Genomic DNA, 25,366 nt, shown 5'->3' with positions numbered 1-25,366 from the left:
GGGGCTGAGCACCGACCTAGGAACCAGGAGGTCACTGTTTGATTCCAGGTCAGGGCACATGCGGGGGGGGGGGGGGGGGGGGGGGGGGGGGGGATTTGCAGGCTCCATCCCCATTAGGGGGCGTGCAGGAGGCAGCCGATCAATGATTCTCTCTCATCACTGATGTTTTTATCTCTCTCTCCCTTTCCCTCCTCTCTGAAATCAATAAGAAATATTTAAAAAAATTAAGTGGCTTTTGGGTAACCTCTCATGAGCGGCGCTGGTGCGATGTGTGGATTTGGTGGTCAACGGTGGGCCTGTGGGACCCGCCTGCCCTGCAGGTTCTCAGGGGCAGGGCTACTTCAAGGGACTCACATTGTGGTTAAGACTGAATTTCACAGGACGGAGCATTTGCAGACGGAGTGATTGCCCGAGCCACAGTTCCATGGGACAGATTCCACTCCCATGTGTAGTCTGTGCAAAACCTTCCCATGACCCCCCCTTTCCCCCCCGCCGCCCCCCTCCCGGCCCAGTCTCCCCGAGGAGCCAGCACTGAAATGCACCACCCGGCCAGATCGCATCGTGTGATCTCCCAGAGAGCCAGGGGGAGGCATAGCTGTGCTTGCAGGTGGGCTCTGGTTCCGTCTGGGAAATTCGACCCCAGGGACCCGTGCCCGGCACCTCCAGGGGGAGCGTCAGGATGGAACATGTGACCTGGAAGCAGAACGAATACGCAGCAGCCTTACCCATCCTGCCAGGCTCCCCCCAGCAGAGAGCTTTGCTTCGGGGTCGCGTCTGCAGCACAGTTAGTCCAAGAGTCAGAATTCTTGCCACTCGCCAGGCGGTGGGATGTTTGCACAGCACATGTGCGTGTGTGCATGTGCGTGTGCGTGTGCGTGTGCGGCTGTCTGTGCGCTGCCACCGCCGCCGCCACCGGCTGCAGCTGGTGTTGATGGCGCAGAAGCGCTGAGTCATGGCTGCGCAGTGGCCCTTACATCACCCTCCATTGTCCTTTCTTCCTTCGGAGGCTGGAGGGGCTCTTCCATTGTGCTTGTGTGTTGTTGTTTTGCACGTGGGCCTCTCCCTGCAGGAAGCGGGGGCTTAGACGCCAAGAGGCGCGGGGGCTTCTGGACAAAGCCCTGCAGAGGGACAGCGTCCAGGGGCTGCTGAGCGCACCGGGCACCCAGACTCCTGCGGGGAGGGGCCCTGGATCGGGGAGGAGGCCGGGTGCCTCAGGGCAGGGCGGGCTCCGGCTCCCTTCCTGCTCCCTCTCCCTGCTGGGCTGGTTTGAGCTGGAGCTGACGAGTTTGACAATCTCTTTATAACCCTCTGAATCCAGCGTTCTTCATGCGCTTGGTAGCCAGCCTAGCAGGTGGTGCTAATGACTGCGTGACATCAGTCCTCGGAGAGTGCCTTACAAATGTGTTTCCACGACTGTTTTGACCCAAAAAGCTTATCACTTTATTGGGGGGAAAAAATTGTCTTGGTTATAAATATATCTATATTTATCATGGAAGAATGGGGGCGGGGGGGGGGGCAGAAAAATATAAAGGAAAAAATAAAAATGATCCCTAATCCAGGAATGAGCACTATTACCATTGTGATGCATCATTTTCCAACATGTTCTTATATATCAGCTGATATGCACGTACATTTTACATAATTGAACCCACATTGTACGTTCTATTTAACAGAGAAATATTCTGTGAATGTATACTCTGATGTCATTAAGTCATGTTCTAGTCCTTGCTGCCATCAGTGTGGTATGGGCGAAGAGCTAAGGCTATATCTGTATTTTAGTTGCTGTCACTTCGTTTCTATTTCTAGGATATGTCTCTCGCCAAGATGGCTTCATGCATAGGACCCGCCCCTTCTCCCCTTCTGCAAGGTCTTTACAGCATTTCCCGCCACCTGAGGAAATGCTGTAAATTCTGCCTTCTGAGAGCCCTTAGTACAGTGGTCGGCAAACTCATTAGCCAACAGAGCCAAATATCAACAGCACAACGATTGACATTTCCTTGGAGAGCCAAATTTTTTAAACTTAAACTTCTTCTAACGCCACTTCTTCCAAATAGACCCGCCCAGGCCGTGGTATTTTGTGGAAGAGCCACACTCAAGGGGCCAAAGAGCCGCATGGGGCTCGCGAGCCGCAGTTTGCCGACCACGGCCTGAGTGCATTCATCTGGGTCAGGGGTTCTTAAACTTGCGGGCGCACCAGAACCACCTGGAAGGCTCAAAAGAGGGTGCTGGGGCCCTAGCTGGTTTGGCTCAGTGGATAGAGCGTTGGCCTGCGGACTGAAGGGTCTCAGGTTCGATTCAGGTCAGGTGGAGGGCTCGGTCCCCAGTGGGGGCTTGCAGGAGGCAGCTGATCAATGACTCTCTCTCATCATTGATGTTTCTATCTCTCTCTCCCTCTTCCTTCCTCTCTGAAATAAATTTAAAAATTAATAAAAAAGAGGGTGCTGGGCTCCATCCCCACCCAGGGGTTCAGATTCAGTGGGGTGGGCAGGGTGGCGGGAAGGTTCCAGGGGCCGTGCCCTGTGTGGAGTCACTGGGAGACCGCTGGCCTGAGGGGTGGGTGAGCACCGTGGTGACTCCACGCTCCCCCCAACAGGCCGTGGCTCCTTGTGCTGTCCCTCGGGGCGCTCACCGTGTGGCCAATGCCTCGCCCCGCACCTGCCATGTCCCCAGGTGGCGTGGCCGCAGAGGACAGGCACGTTTTCCTGCTGAAGGGCTGGAATCGCCGTGTTGGATGAGGCTCGGGCCTCGTGAGCGTGGAAGCCAGAGCAATTTGTCCTTCGCTGTCACCGCGTCGCCTTCTCCTGAAGAGCTGGCTCCAGAGGAAAAGCCCAGCTGTCCAGCTATTTGTTGGCGGAAACGACACATTATCCTCTTCCCAGCATCTGGCAGCTCCTGAGCGCCGGGCCCTGGTGATGCTGGTGGCTTTCTAGAAGCATGTCTTCTTTCCCGGGGGAGGAGGGCGAACAGGGGAGGACAGAGTCTATTTCTGGTGTCGGCCCCAGGGGACGCCTCGAGGAGGGGGAGCAGGGTCACCAGCAAGCTGTTCGGCTCTGGGAGCTGAGCACTCGCTTCCTTCCTGCCCGGCCCTGAGCCCCAGGCTCTGTCCGAAGGTTCAAATCTTCCACGGGGCGCTGGGAAGATTGTGAAATGCCCTCATGGGCCGGCGTGGCTGACACTGGGGCGGATGGGCTGGTGACTGGGGAGAAGGGACTTGGCAGAGCTGGGGGTGTTGATGAGGAGCAGAGGCGAGAAGAGCTGTCAGCTCAGCGGCTTCCACCACGGGCACGGCTGGTTCCCAGGAGGCGGTGGCATCTGGCTGCTCCTCGGCTGGGAGATGCATGGATTTTTTTTTTCCCCCAGCCCTAAGGAAGCAAAATACAGAAAGGACAGGAGTGGGGTGATGGTGGGGGAAATATCCTAGCTTTCCCAGGATAATTGATGTCACACAGGTGGGAAGAAGAAAAACCTTGAACTCAACCTGAGGTTCGAGAAGTGGTGTCTCTGGACCAAACCCTAGTCAGCCTCTGGACCAGGGGTCCTCACACTTTTTAAACAGGGGTCCAGTTCACTGTCCCTCAGACCGTTGGAGGGCCAGACTGTAGTTTAAAAAAAAAAAAAGAACAAATTCCTATGCACACTGCACATATCTTATTTTGAAGTAAAAAAACAAAACGGCAAAAACACCCGCATGTGGCCCGCGGGCCGTAGTTTGAGGACGCCTGGGACCAATGGAGCAACGTGGATTCGGGCTGGGAGAAGCAAGTCTTAGTAACTGGGCACAGGACTGGGGAGTGGGTGGCGAGGGGCGGGGAGGGCACCTCTGCCTCCGGACCTGAGGGCATCGGCTGTGCCAGGCCTTGGTTTTGCTCCAGCCTGGGCCCTCTGGGGAAAGCATCCTGGGAATCCGGCCTGCACACAGAAAAGGGCATTTCCGCGTGCGGGTTTCCTGTTTAGGTCTGCGCAGAAGCCCAAAGGCTCGCTGGGCCTCATAAATCCTCTCCATGCCTGATGTGGATGCTCTGGCCGGATGCCCTGGGAAAACTACACAAAAATAGAAGTGGGAGGAGAGCGCATTCCCTCTCCGGACTTGGGGTGGGTGTTGGGCGTCACGGTTTTGGGTCTGTAAACAGAGGGGGCTGGGTGAGAGGAGACCATCACCCAGGTCCCTCGGCGGTGACTTTCTCGGAGTCCGCTCCCCTCCGCAGGGTGCCCTGGGGCCCGAGCTGTCAGCTCAGCAATGGGGTCAGCCGGCAGCGCAGCAAACTGTCTCAGGCAAAAACAGGAAGTTGCCCTAGAAAATCTTTTAGGCTCCCTCACAGAAAGAGGGCACTTTTGAAATCTGGTAATTCCCAGACTTTCCTAAACACGTTAGTTTATTCCAAAAAGGACAGACCCCGGGCTCGGGAGGTTGCGGGAGCCTCGTGGCTGAGCTTTGGCACAGAGCAAGCTCACAGCGCCAGCCCCGAGGTGGCGGGTAAGGTGTGTGTCAGGCGACGTCCCCCACGGCAGGGTCTTGTCCACTTCCTGTCCCTCTCCGTTTCTGGGGCGTCAAATGGACAGTCAGACGTGTTGGTTGAATGTAAGGAGCCATGTTCTCATACTTCTTCGGTGGCTGATCCCGCTGGGAGTCGAACGGACGTCAGGTTAGCTGGGGACACGAAGGAGGAAGAACAGGATTTCTTGTGTCAAACAAGCTTTGTTCCCCTGAGGACATTCTCATTGTCTGAAACTACCCTTCCTGTGTCCTTCTCCTTTCTCCTCTGTCCTTGTTGGCTTTATTAATTTTATTTTAAGAGCCACAGGGTCTTTATGTTTGCTTTTCTTTTTTAAAAATATATATTTTTAATTGATTTCAGAGAGGAAGGGAGAGGGAGAGGCAGATAGAAACATCAGTGATGAGAGAGAATCATTGATCGGCTGCCTCCTGCACACCCCCTACTGGGGATCGAGCCCAGATCCCAGGCATGTGCCCTTGACTGGAATCGAACCCAGGACCCTTGAGTCTGCAGGCTGATGCTCTGTCCAGTGAGCCAAACCAGCCAGGGCTTTTTTGTTGTTGCTGCATCTGGAACTATCCTTTTTAGGGGAAGTACTGCAGTGATGCTGAGTAACATGAGGTTAATCTCGCTCGTCTGGCCAGGCAGTGTCCTCGTCGGTGAACTGGATTTTCCACTTGGATGTGGGTAAGCTGTTCATGCAGCAGCATTTCTCAAGACCAGATAGTTCCCTTCGACGCCAGCTTTGCTCCATTCTCAGGTCTCCCAGGTACGCATTGTGATGTTTGTGTATACATTTCACTCCCTCGAACACGTTCTTGCACACAAATGAATCCGCAAGGGAAAAATTACTTCCAAGGTCCCATTCTTCTCCAAATCTTGCTTTTGTAGATGTGAAATACACTCTCTTCTTTCCTCTACTGATCCTGGACGGATTCATCAAGCATGAAGCGTGAACATGAAGCCACGACGTTCTAAACCCTCTGGGTCAGCGCTCCTTAGAACGCGGTCCTGGGAATGCATCCACAGGGGAGCTCTGTAGTCAGATAGGTTTGGAAAATGCTGTTCTCTTTGAGAGTCACATTGCACTCTAATCTGTTAAAAGCTCTGAAAATGTTATGAAAAAAAACAACAACCCCAAACGTGTTCAACTTTAACTCAGCATTTCCCAACCTTATATGATCAAGAAAATCTCTTTTTATATTACCGGTATATCTCTAGCAGCTGTTAATAAATGAAGGGGTGCCCTAACAGGTTTGGCTCAATGGTTAGAGTGTCGGCCTGCAGACTGAAGGGTCCCGGGTTCTATTCCAGTCCAGGGCATGTACCTCGGTTGCAGGCTTGATGCCCAGCCCCAGTCAGGGTGCTTGCAGAAGGCAACCAGGTAATGTGTTTCTCTTGCATCGATGTTTCTGTCTTGCCCTTCCATTCTCTTGCTAAAAAAAAAAATCAATGGAAAAAAAATCCTCAGGTGAGGATTAACTACAAAATCCTATATAATAAAAGGGTAATATGCAAATTGACCCTAACGGCAGAACGACCAGGAATGATCAGTCGCTATGATGCACACTGGCCACCAGGGGACAGATGTTCAATGCAGGAGCTGCCCCCTAGTGGTCAGTGCGCTCCCACAGGGGGAGCTCCGCTCAGCCACAAGCCGGGCTGATGGCTGGGAGCACAGCGGCAGTGACGGGAGCCTCTCCTGCCTCCTCGGCAGCGCTAAGGATGTCCGACTGTGGGAAGTGGGCCTAAGCCGTCAGTCGGACATCCCCCGAGGGTTCCCAGGCTGCCAGAGGGATGTCTGACTGCCAGTTTAGACCCTATCCCCTGGGGAGCAGGCCTAAGCCGGCAGGTGGACTTCCCCCAAGAGTTTGCTGGGCTGCCAGGCTGACCCCGAGAGGGCGCAGGCCAGGCTGAGGGACCCCCCCCCCCCCAGAGTGCCCAAATTTTCGTGCAGTGGGCCTCTAGTAATAATAATAAAAATAAAAATAAAACGAAGGGGTAAGCATTTTAAGAAATGCTCCTTTCAGAAAAAGAAAAAGAATTCACCATCCTATGTTTAGCATCTAGGGATATAGCTCTATCTATTTATATATTTCTGTATCTATCTATTTTGATCTAGTGTAACAGAAATGTTTCTGCTCTTTTCAGAATTTTAATAAGCATTAGACTAGGATGATCATACTATAAAAACATTTTCATAGAAAACTATTGGGCACACCAAAATTTCAGTTGTGGCTATCGGTGGCTGGTAGAATGAGAGGTAATTTTTTTTCTTTTTTCTATTTATTTCCCCTCATGTCTTCCACAATGAACAGGAATTGTTTCTACATTTGGGGTGAAAAAAAGCAAACACAAACTTTATTTTAAAAAAGGAATCGATATGCAAGGTTCTTTTCATAGGTTCTTAAGCGAACATATCCAACTCCCTGTAGAAAAGGCCGCTGCCTCCTCCCACTTCAGGCCAGTTCTCCTATTTGCTGGGGGTTCCATGGCACTTGTCTTCTTAGGTCCTCCGTGTCTGTCCTTGGAGTGTGCACAGCTCCCGCAGATTTAAGAGAAAGGAAAACAGGTCACACGTGGTGGGAGGGCCAACCTGTGGGAAGTTAAATGGCCCCATCAAGCCTGCCTGGCTGTGCCTGGACCACGTGTCCACAAAGGGAAGGTTGGCATACCAGTCAGAATTCTTGGTTGCGAGCAACAAAGATCTCTTCTAGTCGGCTTGAGTGGAGATGCCCGTATGGGAAGCTCACAGGGGGAAGACGAGAGAACCAGGTGTTGGGAATGAATACAAATCAAGGGAGGGAGGCACAGCCAACAGGGATGGTCTTCGGAGGACGCGGCCACCGGTGCTATTGCCGCTGGACACTGGTCATAGGCTGCTGGCTCTGACCCCACGCTGCTGGCCACTCAGATCCACCACAGCCGCTGCAGACGACCCCTGCCTCGTCTCAGACCTCGTGTCCCAGAGGGGACCCCTGAGAGGCTGGGCCTGGGGATGTGCTCGTTTCCTAGTTGCCGGGGCAACGGTAGGAACCCTCTGGCTTCTTTGGCTTCTAAGTAGGACGCGGAGTCCTGCCTTCCCTCTACCCTGGGGTTCCACCCAAATGGAGAGGATGCTTAAAGGCTGTGTAAGAAGCGAGAAGAACGAAGATGCACAACGTTTCGGTGTTCTGTTCGCGGGCGCGAGGGTCTCAGAGAGGCAGGGGCAAATGGGGGGGGGCCAGCCCTGTGCAGACGTGAGGGCTGCATAGAGCGTGGTGTTCTCTCCACCTGGGCTCCTGAGATGAGAGAGCTTTCCCCAGGCTTCTGGATCGGTTGGCAGAATATCTGCTCCTCAGAATAACTGCCCTCTCCTCACGGGAACCACCCTAATAATAAAACAAGGATTGCCGTTTTTCAGAGGAATGCGGAGGCAACTATAGGATTTTAATACGCATTAGACTAGGATGATCATACCAGTTTGACTGCCCGGCTCGTTTGTGGGTAACTGTGTCTGTCAGCCCCATGGCTTGTCTGTAGGGCACTGGCCCAGAAAAATGAAGGAATAGCAAAGCGTTAGAAAGATTTTTTTTTTCTCTCTAGAACTTACAGTTTAGGGAAACCTATTAAACAGACTGGTATCACCTCAGAGAAAGGCCCTGTAAGTGCAGGGAACGGGGAAGGAGTGGGAAGTGTAAACACGGGGCTTTTATTGACTTCCTTATTCGGGAGCAGAGCTTTCTGCTCGCCAGTGTCCCAATGTCAAGAGAGGCAGGGCTGCCGTGCTGCTGGCCGGTTCTTCGACGCCAGACACAGGCCCACTGCTGGCCTGTGCGGGAGAACCTGGTGGGGTGGGCCACTCAGAGTGGGGCGTCTTAGGAGTGAGACTAGAAATCAGTGATTGAAAAACGAGAAAAGTCCCTCTGTTTTGGAACTAATATGGTTATGTTGACCTCAAAGTAAGTGGGATGTAATTTGAGAACCTCAAGAAGTTGACTTTATGTAATATCTACAGTATATTATTATAATTTTTATAGTGAGTTGCTTCTCTTTAGCTTCTAAATGGTCAGGACACTTGAACAGCTGCCATTGTTAACTGATCTATTGGGGGATTGTCAATATTTCCATAGGGAAGGAGTTGACAAGCTCAGGTAATCAGACTCGTCATTCTGACAGGAACCAGGGATATGCCTCAGAAGTGCAAACAAGAAAACAAACAAGTTCATGCATTTTTAAAAAACATGTTTTTATTGATTTTATTTTATTTTATTTTTTTGAAATATATTTTATTGATTTTTTACAGAGAGGAAGGGAGAGGGATAAAGAGTTAGAAACATCAATGAGAGAGAAACATTGATCAGCTGCCTCCTGCACACCCCCTACTGGGGATGCGCCAGCAACCAAGGTACATGCCCTTGACTGGAATCAAACCTGGGACCCTTGAGTCCGCAGGCCGACGCTCTATCCACTGAGCCAAACAGGTTAGGGCTGTTTTTATTGATTTTAGAGAGAGGAAGGGAGAGGGATAGAGAAATAGGAGCATCTGCCTTCTGCATGCCCCCTGCTGGGGATCGAGCCCACAGCCAGGGCATGTGCCCTGACTGGGAATCCAACCGGTGACCTCTTGGCTCGTGGGTCGATGCTCAACCACTGAGCCACACCAGCTGGGCACAAGCCCATTCATTTCTTTGGGTAGAATGCATTCTTGCACATTTAACTGTTTTAATATTCCTAGGAATGCATCCTCGGAGAGCAGATCTCTAGGAATGTGAGGGCGTGCTACACCTTAGACAGTGTAGCTACGTGCAGGTAGTCAGTCACCTTGACTGAATCCCCACCTAGCACTGAGTTTCACTGATATACTTAAGATTCACTCATCAGCATGCGTGAACGTCTAATGGGTCATGAAAACTGGAGACACGAATAAGAACTCAAGGGCAATCCTGACATTGGGGGTCCATCCGTTCCTGGGAATGTTGAGCTAAGCCTCATGCTGCTCATTCTATCACCCCAGCATTTCCCCAGGGGAATCTTTGAAGGAAAAAGGTCACCAAAGGGTAGACTGAGGGATTAGAGTGGAGGGGAGGTTCTACTTTCCACGGTAGAGGCTGAGGGAAGAGGTGGTAGGTGGAGTGGATTGGAATTTCTAGGATCCAATGTAGGGGCAGTGTAATTTCACCTTGGGATATGTCCCTGGGGGACTGGACAATGAACAGTGAGCACATGATCTCAAGGAAGAGCCCTAACTGGTTTGGCTCAGTGGATAGAGCGTCGGCCTGTGGACTGAAAGGTCCCAAGTTCGATTCCGGTCAAGGGCATGTACCTTGGTTGCAGGCTCATCCCCAGTAGGAGGTGTGCAAGAGGCAGCTGATCGATGTTTCTAGCTCTCTATCTCTCTCCCTTCCTCTCTCTCCCTTCCTCTCTGTAAAAAAATCAATAAAACATATTTTAAAAAAAAAAAAGATCTCAAGGAAGAGCTTGATGTGGCAAAACTGACGTAGACCAGGGAGGCTCGAGGTGCTCTGCCTAACACTTGTACCTCTCGCTTGGGCTCGGGAAATGAGTTTAGACACACAGTGAACTTCTTATTTCTCAGGTGTGTTAAAAGATGGTGTCTAGCCGTAACCGGTTTGGCTCAGTGGAGAGAGCGTCGGCCTGCGGACTGAAGGATCCCAGGTTCGATTCCGGTCAAGGGCATGTACCTTGGTTGCGGGCACATCCCCAGTAGGAGGTGTGCAGGAAGCAGCTGATCGATGTTTCTCTCTCATCGATGTTTCTAACTCTCTCTCCCTCTCCCTTCCTCTCTGTAAAAAAATCAATAAAATATATTTAAAAATAAAAACAGATGATGTCTATAACCAGGCCCATTCTAGAGAAGGACTCCCTGGACTGACACAGAAATAGGAGTGCTTTCTGAACCCCGCGGGCACCCTGAGTTGCAGGACCAGCTGGAGAAGAGAGTTTAAAATAAATTTCGGTCGTACGGGAATTTTTAAAAGAAGAGGACCCCTTCACCTTCCCAACTTAGGCTTGTCTGCTAATTTGCGGTGACATCATCATGTCCTTAAAGCATCAAACACGAGAGCCAAATTATAACCAGCGGTGTCTTAGGCAACAGCCACACGTAAAATATAGACGATGATATCACTGCTGACTCGATATAATTACACCCTTTCGTGTAAATCTTATCTTTCTTTTCCTAGGCATTCACAGCACGTGACAGACAGTATTTGGTTGTTTTCCCCAACGCTGTGTCAGGTACATTATTCCTTCCACCTAGTGAGTACGTAGCTTCTCTGGGAGTTATTTGTCCGAAGCCCCGTTGGCAATAAGAGTAACTGGAAAGAAAGTGACTGGAGTCATAATTTGAAAAACAGAACTTCCTGTTGAGGCAACTTCAGGTCACAATGCTGGGATATTTCTAATTTCAGACGTTCTTGGAGCACAGGGCACGCGGGGTTATTTCCCTTTGTTTGTGGGTATAGAGGAGAGAAGAGGGTAGCAGATACTTCAAGGAAAACACTTCAACTGCTGGTGCTTTTAAGTGTTCAGCATCTACACAGAACTTCACATATATGTTCTTCCCATGATGGCAGGGGCATCAGACACAGCTCCATAAAGTAGGGCCAGAAACAAAATCTGGAACACAAACGTGACTCTATAGCAGTTTTTCGCTGTAGGAGATAATTATATTATAGTGATGAAGATATTTAGAGCTGTAAAGGTCTGAGCTGGAGGACTGGTTGCTGAGTGATTTTTGAGCAAGTCTCTTAACACCTCTGAGTGTCTCTCTCTCTCTCTTTCTCTCTCTCTCTCTCTCCCTCTTATTCTCTCTTTTTGTCTGAAAATTGGGCACAATATTTAACTTGACCTATAGCTACATGGCTAAAAGGAGATCATACATGTGAAGTGCTTTATGCACAGAAAAATGCTATAGAAAAACAAGCTATTATAAAGGTCAAACCACTAAAGTCATAGGCCCTGATACAGGTTATATTTTCTTCCCATGGGATCTATTTGCAGTGGGTCATCTGTGCAAGAGCATGCTTTAAGTCTGTAAAATATTATCTCCCCGAAAAATCAGGAGAAAAGAAAATGAAGAGAGGGAAGAAGGCCTGGGGCTACAGGTATATCAAAATTTAAAGAATGTGTCAAGTATGAACGCTAGCCTACGTGGTGGAATTCAAGTACATACACACTGTAGGGGGGCGGGAAGCTTGGGAAATAAAGCCTCCTTGCGCCTTCTGGAATGTGGACCCTTTGTCCAGGTCTACGAGGTAAAGAATTCCATCGGAAGTATTTTTTAAAATTAATTGTAGCCAGAACTTAGCTGTGGGTAGGCCAGATTCCATCTGGCAACGTTATTGCTTCTCCAACTGAGATACGTGCATACTATACCCTGAGCGCAAACCCACAAGATTTGAACTCCTAACCTGTAAAACACAGCCCGCTACTTCGGCCACCAGGCCTCCAGTTCTTGTTCGCTAGGACAGGGAGTGCTCCCGAGGCAGAGCCCCGTTGATTCCATGACCCTAGAAAAATAATACCGAGAAGCCCAAAGGAATATCCATTTTAAATAGCGTCTGCGGTGCCGAAGGGATTCTGGGGCTCTGAATCAGCCCCTTACCTCATGCAAAGTTTACAGGCTCGCAGAGGTCAATGAACATCAGATCGGAATGTACGGGCTTCTATTTCTCTGTAACGACACGCTGTGAGGGGGAGGGCAGGGTCATGGCTATGCCTCTAACACCAGGGCACTGGCAGTGGTTGGTTTTGGTTTACAAAACTATCCGAAGCAGACCCAGGGCCCACTGCCCTCTTTGCGTGCCAGGACTCAGGGCCACATAAGCCATTTATCCAAGGACTAGAATTAAAATCAATAATCATTCTTTTTTTTTTAAAAAAAAAATATATATATATTTTATTGATTTCAGAGAGGAAGGAGGAGGGAGAGATAGAAACATCAATGATGCGAGAGGATCATGGATCGGCTGCCTCCTGCACGCCTCTACTGGGTATTGAGCCCGCAACCCAGGCATGTGCCTTTGACCGGGAATCAAACCATGACCTCCTGGTTCATAGGTCGACGCTCAACCACTGAGCCACGCCGGCCGGGCAATAATCATTCTTTTTACTTGGCACCTATTAGCCTCTTCTCAAAGTAGTCAGAAAATGGACTTTAGCACTCCGTTCTTTCTCAGAAATAATTTAGTGATCACGTAAGAAAATCAATTTTCTAAAATATAATCTTAGACTTTGGCCCTACCGACAAGTTGAACGAATTTTGTAGTGAAAGAAAGAAACGAAAGGAAAGAAATGTGTCCGTTCCTCATATCTGACTATGAAAAACCCACATACTATAACCTGAAAAGGAAAAATAAACATAGTTTTTGAAATTCTGTGGCAAAAAGGAATGAAAATGTTCTTTAAAAAAAAACACCCAACACCCTGAACTTTATTCTCTGCAGGTTTAAAGGCACACTTTGCCAAAGCCTGCTTTCTGGAAACTTCCCCCTAGACCTGGCTCCCACCAACAGGGTTGGCTGCTGGAGAAAGGCTTGGAGGACTGTGGTTGGAATGTGTGAATGTTAAAATCAGACATTGTTCCCTCTTCTTTACAACAACAACAAGTCTTTGGTTTCGGCTAGACACGTGCTAGGTTTTCCAGTCCTGCCTTCTCTCTCTCTCTTTTAAAAAAATATATTTTTATTGATTTCAGAGAGGAAGAGAAAAGGAAGGGGAGAAGGAGATAGAAACATCAATGACGAGAGAGAGTCATTGATCGGCTGCCTCCTGCACGTTCTACACTAAGGATGGAGCCCGCAACCCGGCATGTGCCCTGACTGGGAATCAAACTGTGACCTCCCGGTTCATAGGTTGACGCTCAACCACTGAACCACACCAGCCGGGCCAGGCCTTGTTTCTTTTCTTGCTACAGGGCAGAACTGTTGAGTGGACCTTGATGTTATCAGTTCACACGCCCCTTTCTCACCAGGCCCTGGAGAAGCCGATAGGCACTGTTGCCTGTTGAAAGGAAGAAATGGCTGAGTGAGTGTGAAATGACGTGTGAAGGCCACACAGCAAGTTGGATCCTGGGTTGGAACTTGGAATGTCCATGTCCTCTCCTGTCTGTAAACCTGGCCCACGAAGATAAGTTTTTCTAAGACACGGATGCCCACGGGTGATGCTGATCCGCAAGGCCAGACTTCAGCCTGGGAGGCAGCAGTGTGCAGTGACCAGAGCTGGAATATTTACCCCCTGCTGGGCAGAGTTACAATGTAAAATAGTTTTACCAGCGCCTATTCTAATGTATAATGTGTAATTCAGATAGAACAAGGGTAAGAGTCAACCTAGTCCCACCTATGAAAAGTTTTGCTAAACAAGCAACAAATAGAAAATATTTTAAAGGGACTATGTTTCATGTCATATATCATACGTCACCTACTTAAGAACAAGACCCAGGGAAAAACAGGGTCCATGATTTTTGTATCATGGGAACACTACTATACAAAAATCATGGACTCTGTTATTTCCTGTGCCTTGTGCTTAAGTATGTGACATATCCTATATAATAAAAGGCTAATATGCAAATCGACCAAATGGCGGAATGACCGGTCGCTATGATGCGCACTGACCACCAGGGGGCAGACGCTCAATGCAGGAGCTGCCCCCTGGTGTCAGTGCGCTCCCACAGGGGTGCACCACTCAGCCAGAAGCTGGGCACATGGCTGACAAGCCCAGTGGCAGTGGCAGGAGCCTCTCCCACCTCCGCAGCAGTGCTAAGGATGTCCGCCTGCCGGCTTAGGGGAGTGGGCCTAAGCAGGCAGTCAGACATCCCCCAAGGGGTTCTGGACTGTGAGAGGGCACAGGCCGGGCTGAGGGACCCACCCCCTTGCACCAATGTCGTGTACCGGGCCTCTAGTGATCTATAAATGACACATGGTAGTAGTCTTATAGTAGAGACATAGGTAGTGTGTGTAACCCACATATTACACAGCAGCTGCTGCAAATGAAAAAGCTGACCCCTTAAAAAGGGCGCGTGCAGAGGTCGTTTTCACTGGACCCCGGAGGTAAGCGGGTCTCCTATGTGTCAGTGACACACAGAACCACTCAGGAGGAAATCGGGAATGTGCATTGCTAGACCCAGAGAGCACCCTGAAGAGTGACTTGCAGGAGCAATGGAGCCGAGAGGCTGAGGGTTCCCTGAAGTTAGTGCAAAATGCTTCCTGATACCAGGAAGGCTTATCGATAGAGGAGGACATGGGATGTGGGACAGAGCGGGACACAGAAAGAGATCAGTAGATGACAAAGAGCCAGGGACACAACAACTAGAGTAAAAAACGGGCCAATTATTTTAACAGACACCTCACCCAAGAAGTGATGCAGGTGAGAGATAAGCACAGGAACAGGTGCTTCGCATCGTATTTCCTCAGGGAAATGCAAATTAAACACCAGTGACACACTGCTGCACACTTATCAGAATAGCCAAGTCCGGAACACTGACAATTCCCATTCATGGCTGCTGAGAATGCAAAGTGGCACAGCCACCCTGCAAGGCAGTTTGAAGGCTCCTTACAAAACTAAGCATCTTTCACCGTAGGATCCAGCCATCCTACTCCTTGGCATTTACCCAAAGGAGCTGAAAACTTACGGTTCACAAAAACCTGCCCAGAGGTTGAGAGCCCCTTTACTCGTAACTGTTGAAACTTGGAAGCAACCAAGATGTCCTTTAGAAGGGAGGACTTTTAATCATCCTAGCTAATAAAGAGGGAATATGCTAATTGACCCTCACACCATCGCAAAGATGGCGGTGCCCACAGCCAATAAGGAGGGAATATAATAATTGACTGCCCCGCCCTCAAAGATGGCAGTGCCCACAGCCAATAAGGAGGGAATATAATAATTGACTGCCCCGCCCTCAAAGATGGCAGCGCCCACAGCCACAAGATGGCGGCGCCCAGTCCCCTGGGCCCCGCCGGGGCAGCAGGCACGCAGCAAGGCCAGGCCTGCCCCCAGGCGGGCCCAGCCACTCTGCGCGCCTGCCTTTGGAGTCCCCTAGTCCCCTCAGTCCCCCAGCCGCCCAGGGCCGCCTGAGGCTCAGGTAACCAGGGCCGGCCAAGGCTTGAGCTGCCGGCAGTGGCAGCAGCAGAGGTGTGATGGGGCATCGCCTTCCCTGATCACCGGGTCGCCTCCTGCTCCTGAGGGCTCCCGGACTGTGAGAGGGGGCAGGCCGGGCTGAGGGACCCCCCCTCCAGTGCATGAATTTTCATGCACCAGGCCTCTAGTATTTAATAACTTAATATTAATCAGCATACACTGTGGGACAGCCAGACTGTGGAATATTCTTCAGCACTAAAAAGAAATGAGCTACCAAGCCACGAAAAGGCATGGAGGAACATTAAATGCATATTACCAAGTGGAAGAAGCCAATCTCAAAAAGCTACCTACTGTACCCGTTACAGGGCATTCTGGGAAAGGCATAACTATGGAGACAGGAGAAACGGTCAGTGGTGGCCAGAGGTTGCGGGGAGGGAGGAGTGACTCGGCCGAGCAGAGGATGCCCAGGGCAGTGAAATTAGTCAATGTGATGCTATAATGGTGGATACGTGTCATTACACATCTGTCAAACCCAAAGAATGTTCAACATTCAGGGCAAACCCTAACGTAAACTATGAACTTCGAATGATAATGAGGTGTCATTGTAGGTTCATAAATTGTAACAAAAGTTCCACTGAGGTGGGCATGTTGATAATGGGGGAGACTGTGCATGTGTGGACTCTGGGGTTTATGGGAAATCTTGTACTTTCTGCTCAGTTTTGCTAAGGCCCTATAACTGATCTAAAAAATAAAGTCCAGCCCTGGCTGGTTTGGCTCAGTGGATAGAGCGTTGGCCTGTGGACTGAAGGGTCCCGGGTTCAATTCTGGTCAAGGGCACATGCCTGGGTTGTGGGCTCAATCCCCAGTAGGGGGCATGCAGGAGGCAGCCGGTCAATGATTCTCTCTCATCATTGATGTCTCTCTCTCCCTCTCCCTTCCTCCGTAAAATCAATTATATATATATATTCCATTTAAAAAATAAATAAACAAAAAATAAAAGAGAGATGGATAAAACCCCTGCCCTAATGGAGTATATTTACTAGCATGTATTGCTCTTAAAAAGAATTCATAAGAACTTTTAGAACATTTGTTAAATGTTGATTCTAAAACTTGGGAAGATCAGACAGGGAGTCTCCTTATGAACAGTGCCTAAATGCAGCCTGTCTTGCCCTGGCCAGTGGCTCAGTGGTTAGAGCATCTGCCTTCAAACTGAAGGGTCTCAGGTTTGATTCAGGTCAAGGGCAGGTACCTGGGTTGCAGGTGCCCTGCCCTGGTGGGGGCACAGGCAGAAGACAACCAATTGATGTGGCTCTCTCACATCGATGTTTCTCTCTCTCTTCCCCCACCCACCCCCTGTCCCTCCCACTCTCTCTAAAAATCAATGGGAAAATATCCTCCAGTGAGGATTAATAAAATAATCCAATCCAATAAAAGAGTAATATGCAAATTGACCGTCACTCCAACACACAAGATGGCCACTCCCATGTGGATACAAGATGGCCACCACAAGATTGCCAGCAAGGGAGGGCAATTGTGGGCGATCAGGCCAGCAGGGTAGGGCAGTTGGGAGGGACCAGGCCTGCAGGGGAGGGCAGTTGGGGGCAACCAGGCCAGCAAAGGAGAGCAGTTAGGGGTGACCAGGAAGGAAGGGGAGGGCAGCAAGGGGTGACCAGGCTGGCAAGGGAGGGCAGTTAGGGGTTACCAGGCCAGCAGGGAAGGGAAGTTGGGGGCAACCAGGCCTACAGGGGAGGACAGTTAGGGGTGACCAGGCAGGCAGGGGAGGGCAGTTAGGGGCAATTGGGCCAGCAGGGGAGTAGTTAGGCATAGATCAGGCTGGCAGGGGAGTGGTTAGGGGTGATCAGGCTGGCAGGCAGAAGCGGTTAGGGGCAATCAGGCAGGCAGGCAGGTGAGTGGTTGGTAGTCAGCAGTCCTGGATTGTAAGAGGATGTCCGACTGCCCATTTAGGCCCGATCTTGGGCCTAAACAGGCAATCAGACATCCCTTGAGGGGTCCCAGATTGGAGAGGGTGCAGGGTGGACTGAGGGACACACAACCCCCACTCCCGTGCACAAATTTTGTGCACCGGACCTCTAATAAATAAATAAATAGATGCAGCCTGTCTCTGCCCAGGTGTACCATGCAGGGCCCTCACAGTGCAGTGGCTTCATCCACAATTCAAGTGAGAGTAGGGGTGCGATATATATATCAGGATCTTTGCACCAGCAGAGTCTTAAAAGAAGTTAAGTACAAACCCATTGTCTCACAAATAAAAAAACTGAGAGGCTCAAAGGAATTAAGTAAATGAAGGGTGGAGTAAATTCAGTGGGAGAACGTGTTTTCAGAGTGCCATCTCACAAATACCCTGAGAAGTACTTGATATTAGTGTCCCCGCTTTATCGTTGACGAAAATAAGAGGCAAAGACATTTGCTCAAGTTCACACAGCAAGTTAAATGGCAGAATCAGCTCTTAACTCCAGGGCTCACCTCGAGGCTGAACTTCCTTCCTCCTTTAACAGTTGTCTGCATAAAAATACATTTACTTGGTGGTAGTAGTATTTGATCATTTGTTTTGAATTTTAATCCCACTTACTAACAACTTAATATTAAGCACCTTAATAGAATGGAAGTTCATCCTTTCCCTTGGTTTTTCTCAGCTTCCTTTTCAGGATAAGTTATCCCAACTTTATACTGCTATCAGAGTGTTGTCACCAACAGAAATATGAACATTTCCATTCAGACACAGCATTCTAAAAGCTTTAATGTCCACAGCCACTCCTATCTTCCCTTTTATACACATCCAAAATGTATAACCTAAAAAGGCTTATCAGAAAAATCTGATGCTTCATTCAGTCATGTATTTATTACTTCTTCCAGCAAATATTCACTGAGCACTTAGGGTGGGCTCGGCCTTGGTTATTCAATGAGCACACAGTCATGGTCCTAGCACCCAGGGGAAGATGGACATGAAACAAGCAGACTGATACTTAAGAGTACAAGGATCCGAAACGAGAAAGAATGTGTGTGTGAAGAACCTAAAACAACGTGTGTGGCCAGAGTTATAGTAAATGAGGAGGAAAGTGGTAAAAAATGAGATTGTAGAATCAAACCGAAATCTGATCATGCAGGCCACGTCAGGATGTTTTGTTTTCTCTTAAATGTAACGGGAAACCAGCGGAGGGTTTCAAGCGTGTTTGAAAGATCTCTGGGGGCCACTGTGGGGAGCATAAGAGGAAGGGTCCAGAGAAGAGGAGGGGATGGGCTTAGGATTCAAGTGCAGGGGTCCGTTCAGGAGATGACGGGGCCTTGGAGATGCAGAGATAAAGACAGATCTGAGGAATGTTTTGAAAGTGGCATCAGTAGGACGGTACTTGGTAGTGGGTTGCCTCTTATGAGCAAAGGGACGAGGGTTTAAAGGATGACTCCTGGGTCTGTGGCTTTAGCAAATGAACAGATGGCAGCTCCGTTTATTCAGATAAGGAAGATGGAGGAGGGGGATGGAGAGTTCGGTGTTAGACAAGTTACGTTTGAGTTGCCTCTGAGATATCTGAGTAGGCCGTTGTATATACAAGCCTGGAGCCCAGCATGAAGGTCTGTGCTGGAGATAAAAATGTGGGAGTTGACAGTGTTTTGTGATATTGAAAGCTGAGGGCCTGGATGAGGTCACCCGGGGGGGGGGGGGGGGGGATGTAGAGAGAAGGAGCAACAGGCTCCAGGAGAGCGGAGAGTGTCTCCTCACAGAAGCGGCAGAGAGGAGGGGAGCTGGCGGGGAGGCTTACATGAGCCTGAGCAGAGGAGGGGGCGAGGACGGCATGGCTGATGGGAAGGCAGAGAGAGAGAGAGAGAGAGAGAGAGAGAGAGAGAGCGAGAGAGAGAGAGAGAATGTCAATAATGGTGGAGCAACTGTGCTGAACGCTGCTGAGAGCCCAAGCTGAGTCTGGAAAGTATCTATTGGATTTGGCATTATCATAACAGTGTGCTGAAGCTTGCTCTTATCCACCCAAAAAAACCTATTCTGGGCATCTCCTCCCAATTCTATGTTTAGTGATTGACACATTAATAGTGTGAAATCAGCCACAGTGGGAGTATTTACACCATGGAAGTTGGCAAACACTACAAATTGGTTTTTTCTTTTCTTGGAGCGCTGGTTGTTAAACACGCATGCCATTGGCAATGTGACTCCATTTGTAATAAAACGAAGGGGGAAAAGGGCTCCTTTGCTCTCTCTGGTTCCATCAGAAAGTCTTTAGAACATTTTTCATGAAAATGAATTCTCTTCAGAGAAACCAGCTGAGTATCTGAATTTCCTTTGAAGTGGGCTTCTACCTTTGCCACAGGACTCTCTAAAGTCTTAGCCTTTTAGTCACTAACCTTCCCCAATTTGATGCAGACCAACAGGAAAAATATTCAGTGTGGTCATATGAATAATTTCTTCCAACTCTAAGATGCTATAATTCTGAGTTGGCGGCAAGAAATTCCAGGAAGCATAAGCAGTAAACCACATTTCATTTACTTCTGGGTTTATTTACTTGGTAAAAAATAAAATAAAAAAATCATTAGAAGATTCCAGAATTCAGGGACTAAGAAATGACATTTCCTCATTTTGACTTTTTATTTAAAAAACAAATTCTGGCTATTTTAATGAAAATGTAGACTACAAAATTAACTGGAAAGTAGCACGTTTGAAATTTTCAACCTCATGATAACTGAATGAGATTATTTGGTAATCAAGCTAATAATTAGATAATCAGGTGTTAATCTTACCTAATAATAGAGAAACATGTAAATTGACCATACCTCTGCTACGCCCACAGCCAATCAGAGTGAGTATGCAAATTAACCCAACAAAGATGGTGGTTAATTTGCATACATACCTGGGTCCCGGGAACCTCCTCGTCACCCAGGTCACTCCCAGCTGGCCATCGGAGGGGCGGGGGGCAGGGGCCGAGTCTGGGATCAGAGGGAAGGGGAAAAAAATCAATGGAAACATATCCTCAGGTAAGGATAAAAAGAAAAAGAAAGAAAGAAATGTCATATCTTATGAAAGACACATCTTGAAAATGCCTAAAGAAAGTTGTCATTTTTTCATGGGGAAGGGACTGGAGTCCATGTTGATGAAAATACCTTGGCGGCTGCGGTGACTGGCAGTGGCTGCAGCAGCGGGGTGATGGGGCTGGCGCCTTCCCCTGATCAGCCCAGTCACCTCCCGCAAAGGGAGGCCAGACTACGGCTTAGGTCTGCTCCTAATGGGGAGCGGGCCTAAGCCATCAGTAGGACATCCCCTGAGGCTTCCAGTATGTGAGAGGGGGCAGGCTGGGCTGAGGGACCCCTCCCCAGTGCACGAATTTCATGCACAGGGCCCCTAGTATAAAATAATTTAAAGAACTATGCTTTTGATGTTATTTTAGTTGAGACGAGTATTCAAAGACTAATTCCTGTTCTTGTCTAAAAGTGAACTAAAGATTTAACTGAATGCATCGCAGTCTTCAGTTTACTAAAGAAATTAGCATACAAACCTGGTTCAGACAGCTCTGACAGTTGGTTCTTTGACACATCTTCACTCCATACAGCAATAACAAGTGAAATTTATCAAGCTTCAAAACGAAGTAAACACTTTGTGGCCCAGAATTGGGACAGAAATACAAAGCTATGAGCTCAGCGGAAGCCACAGGCTTGCTGGGCTCTGGGTCTGGAACCAGGCGATATTCTCTAGAGCTTGGCTCTTCCAGGGAAAATGAAAATAAAAGCGCTCCGTGCCGAGACGGGAGACTGAAGCCAGACTCCCAGCTTGCAGCCAGAGGCAGAGGCAGGCTCCTCCTACCCCTGAAAGGAGGCTGAAATCCATGCGATTCCCGCCTAGGGCTACAGCCTTCAGCAAGCTGTGGCCTCAGGGAGGTGGCGGAGATGAACTTGGGCCTGGGAAGAGAGCAGCCCGTTGCCCCGGTGGGTGTCTGGATCTGTGTTGTCCTCATTATCACTGTGGCTGGGTCTCTGACGCTCTCTGGGCCCAGGGAGCCAAGTGCGGGATGAAAGCCATCACAAAACCACTGAACTGGGAGGGAGGGCACACTGGGAGCAGCAGGAAGAAGAGAGAGACAGAGCAGAGGGAAGGAAAGTCTACGCTCACAATGAGCCCCTCAACCCAAATCCAACGCTGGAAAGACAGCCAACAAAACAAAAACACAAGAACATACATTTATTCCTGTCGACTTGAAATTAATTTTATGGCACCGTCTTAGAAGAAAGGTCTACTAGCTTATGGGACAGATTGACAGAGGTCAGAGGGGCGGGAGGGCGGGGGCACTAGATGAAAGAAGGTGGAGATTAGCCAGAGAACCTGCTAGTATATGCAGAGCCCATGGACACAGACAACAAACAGTGAGGTGATGGCCGGGGCGGGGAGTGGGGAGTTAGGGGGGGTGGGGGGTAGGGAATTGGGGGACATCTGTAATAGTGCCAACAATAAAAGAGAACAAGAAAAGCTCTACTATGTTTATTTTTTTTAATATATTTTATTGATTTTTTTACAGAGAGGAAGGGAGAGGGATAGAGAGCTAGAAACACCGAGGAGAGAGAAACATCGACCAGCTGCCTCCTGCACACCCCCCACCGGGGATGTGCCTGCAACCAATGTACATGCCCTTGACCGGAATCGAACCCGGGACCCTTCAGTCCACAGACCGACGCTTCATCCACTGAGCCAAACCGGTTTCGGCTCTACTATGTTTAGAATGCTCAAAGAGATAAAGGAAGGAATAGCTTCCACGAAAAAAAATAAAAAGAGCAAGACATTATGAGGAAAAAATGTCAGCGTAGCATAAATAAAATCAGAAGGTATGGATACTGAAAAGAATAAATAGAAATCTTGAAAATGAAAAATTGAGTCGTTGCCCTAGCTGGTTTGGCTCAGTGGATAGAGTGTCAGCCTGTGGACTGAAGGGTCCCAGGTTCGATTCCAGTCAAGGGCACTTGCCCGGGTTGCGGGCTCTGACCCCAGTGTGAAGCATGCAGGAGGCAGCCAATAAATGATTCTCTCTCATCATTGATGTTTCTACCTCTCCCTCTGAAATAAAAAAAAAAAATTAAAAAATACTTGAATCGTTAAAATAAATATCCAATAGTGAGATATGCTCTAGACTGGAGATAATTAAAGAAAAAATTAGCCCTAGCCGGTTTGGCTCAGTGGATAGAGCGTTGGCCTTCGGACTGAAGGGTCCCAGGTTTGATTCCGGTCAAGGGCATGTACCCGGTTTCAGGTTCAATCCCCAGTGTGGGGCGTGCAGGAGGCAGCTGATCAGTGATTCTCTCTTATCATTGATGTTTTTATTTCTCCCTTTCTCTTCCTCTCTGAAATCAATAAAAGTCTATTAAAAAAAATAAAATAAAAGTTGTTGAGACTTACTTTTAAACAAAGAAAAGAAAAAATTAGTTAATTGAAGAGGACACTAAGGATTTCACTGAGGAAACAGGGCAGAGAGCCAAGAGATTAAAAGAAAATGTGGCTGGCTGCGTGGCTCAGGGGTTCAGCATCAGCCTATGGACCAGGAGCTCAGGGTTCAATTCCCGGTCAGGGCACATGCCCGGGTTGCAGGCTCCATTCCCAGTGTGGGGTGTGCAGGAGGCAGCCGATCAATGATTCTCTCTAATCATTTATGTTTCTATCTCTCCCTCTCTTTTCTTCTCTGAAATCAATAAAAATATATTTTTTAAAAACCACAAAAACTAAAAGGCACATTGCTTCAGAGTCTTAGTTACTGATTTCATTCAAAAAGCTTATGCTTGTTACATTGGTTTCCCAATTTTAAAAAAAAAGAAACAAAAAGGCACAAATAAACAATATTTGGAATCATGTAGAGGACACAACCACAATACAGAGCAGATTTACAAAATCACCATCACGGCGCCATGAAAAAGTGCTATGAATAACTTTATACCAACCAGTTTGAAAACTTAGATTACGTGGATAATTTTCTTTAAAATATGTATTAGTAGCCGAAACCGGTTTGGCTCAGTGGATAGAGCGTCGGCCTGCGGACTGAAGGGTCCCAGGTTCGATTCCGGTCAAGGGCATGTACCTTGGTTGCAGGCACATCCCCGGTGGGGGGCGTGCAGGAGGCAGCTGATCGATGTTTCTCTCTCATCGATGTTTCTAACTCTCCATCTCTCTCCCTTCCTCTTTGTAAAAATCAATAAAATATATTTTAAAAATGTCTTAGTAATTTCATGCAAAAATTGAAGGCACCATTTGATATGTGAGTTCTTACAGCAGTTTTTCACTTTGGGTTTTCTTGTTTTGTTTTGTGTGTGTGTTTTTTAATCCTCACCCAAGGATATTTTCAGATTGATTTTTTAGGAAGAGTGAAAGAGAGAGGGGGTGTCAGAGAGAAACATCGATGTGAGAGAAACACATCTATTGGTTGCCTCCTGCACATGCCCTGACCAGGGCCCCTTGGTCCGCAGGCTGACGCTCTATCTACCGAGTCAAACTGGCTAGGGCTAGTCTTTCACTTTGAATTGATCTTGACTAGATGTTAAATTCTATCTTCTAGAGTTCGTGTTTTAGAAAAATAAAACAAAAGAAGAAAAGAACATGCAATTGAATCATAGAGCGTTTCAAACAAAGCTAGTTCTACTCACTCGATTTTGGTACCAATAATTCCCCTCAGCTGGTGAATTTCATACAATAGATCTATGGCCATAGATCAGCGTAGAAAAAGTGACAGTCTGGATTGAAAGGCTCTCTCACAAATATGGGCATGGATTTTAGCCATGTATTTATGATACATTTATTTTTTTCACATTTATTTTTTTATAGCAAGCTCTATAAATCTTGGAGAGAGTAGCACTTCAATCTATTTTTAAGCCTTGGATGGGTGGATGATCACATAATATCCCTATTTATAATAGCGATGTCTCTTCCTTTGGCTTATATGGGACCCTGTTTTCAGGTTTTTAGATGAAGAATAACAGGCTGAAAAATGTGTCATTAGTAGGGAGCCCTGGGGTTAGAAAAACAATTTCTAGGAACTTTTCATTTTAACCATGAAATAAATATTTTCATATATTTGTCTACACAGAGCACATGTTTTCACCTGCTCTACTCTTTCTGTGTGGGTATAAATATGTATATGCAAGAAGTGATTGTGGAACTATTGACAGATGCTTTGGTACAGCTGGGAACAGAAATATTTCTCTCTATATATTCATATTCACTCTAGAGATAGAAATCTACAAACCTGCTGAGCTGGGATTCCAGTTATGCACTCTTTTCTGCCTGCTTCTTCACAAGAGACTCCACGTTCCACATCTGATCTACATTTTATTTTAACTCCCATGTTCTTGGCTTTGCTCTTTTCTTGTCAGCTTGACGCTGTAGCAGCCTGTTCAATAGTGATTTCTCAGCGAAAGATGCTGGCTTGCCTTTCTTCCCCTTTCAGAAGTGACCTGTAATTTTATTCATTGTTTCCCAAGCGTGGCTCTCATTCCTATTTTCCACAAATGACAGACTTTCGCCAAAGGGGAGCAAACCAGCAGGGTCATTCTCCAGTTCTACTTAAAAAAAAAAAAAAATTTTAAATACGAACATAACTGCTCCCATTCTTTCCACTTTACTTCTCATATTTGATCTAAACTATCAAGACCTTACCAAATGAAACCACAGAAGACTCCGAATGGCCAAAGCAATCGTAAGAAAGAACAAAGCGGGGACATCACGCTTCCTGGTTTCAAACGACACTACAAAACTATAGTAATCAAAACAGTATGGCATTGGCATAGAAGCAGTACGCAGATCA

This window comes from Cnephaeus nilssonii (assembly GCF_951640355.1).
Source record: "Cnephaeus nilssonii genome assembly, chromosome: 23".
Lineage (NCBI taxonomy): Eukaryota > Metazoa > Chordata > Mammalia > Chiroptera > Vespertilionidae > Cnephaeus > Cnephaeus nilssonii.
This window is presented reverse-complemented; position numbering follows the sequence as displayed.